The sequence below is a fragment of the Mesitornis unicolor genome, unplaced genomic scaffold, assembly GCF_000695765.1.
Source record: "Mesitornis unicolor isolate BGI_N332 unplaced genomic scaffold, ASM69576v1 scaffold2680, whole genome shotgun sequence".
NCBI lineage: Eukaryota > Metazoa > Chordata > Aves > Mesitornithiformes > Mesitornithidae > Mesitornis > Mesitornis unicolor.
Window position 1 is genome coordinate 62,048 of NW_010157410.1, and position 1,315 is coordinate 63,362.

Genomic DNA, 1,315 nt, shown 5'->3' on the forward strand with positions numbered 1-1,315 from the left:
TGTACCTTCGGTTAAACAAAACCAAAATGCTAAACCAGAACAAGATAGAGGTTATCATAACACCAAAGCAATCTTTCACTCAGCAGACTTGCCGAGGAGAGCTGTTTCCCTGGTAAGACAATATTAGACAGGAATCAAAAGACAATAAGAAATACAGTTTAAAACATAATCCAAAATGGAATTTTATTCAGCTAGAAACAAGATTACTATGACAGGACTACAGGTAGGACTTTAAAGTTAGCTTAATCACTTCATTCTTACTCACTCTATGTCTTCCAGACATCCCATTTTACACCACTGTAAATTAGATATTCAATTTTTATAACAGATTTAAGACATGGGGTGCTAGGTCTACATATACAGTTCAAGCTGTTTCCTGTTTAATGAATTATAGTAGTTGGCATTTTTATGGAGACTGGAAAACCTGAGAGCCACAGATTAGTCATGAATTTAGGCTGAATAATTTAGCATCACATCAAGAATATACAGAAGGAAATTATTTGTCCCAACCTCAAATGTGGGTAAATAAAGTACCTTGCAATGTGGTAATTTGCTACCATTTTTCTTGGATTAATTGAAATGATGTAATGACCCCCAGGTAACCACAAAGTGCCTTGTGTTCAGCTGCCATCAGTATCCGGGTTCTGGCTACAAACACATGCAAAACTTGCAATAAATGCAAACACTGAAGTGGAGGAGCTGAAAGGAAAACCTTTGCTCCCAAGATACCCTGCACATTTCTGAACGCTTAAGTTATTAAATTCCTGCCTCTATTCATTACCAGTATATAACATGCAATTCCCAACACAAACATCTCAGTGAGGCGCCCAGGGAGAAAACTCCTCCGTTATCATCCTGGGAGCAATTTGAGGGAAATTATACAGAATTACAGACTTTTAGGCAAAGCAGAGCAGCATGTGAGGGCGGAAATAATTTACTAATTACTACAACCAGGAGAAAAGACTGATTTCCTGAGGACCTGTCACCTCCCTGGCCTCACACGTGGCAAAAAACACAGGGCTGAGCTGCCTGAAGAGGGGGAGCAGCGGGACAGGGGCTCCTGCAGCCCCTATGCCAGACATTTTAAGTTCTCCAAATCTGCCCACGCTGACCTGTGAACGTGTTTCACCATTTGGCAGCGAAAAGATTAAGGTCTTCAAGCAGAACTAGAAAAAAGGACGGAAAATTTCTTATTCCGTAACTTAACAGGTGCAAATGCAGAGCCACAGAATGTATAAAGGTCAATAAAAAGGATGAACCGAGGCCTTTTTATTTTAAAAGTTTGCTCTGGGAGAGGAACACTCAAGTTAGAAAA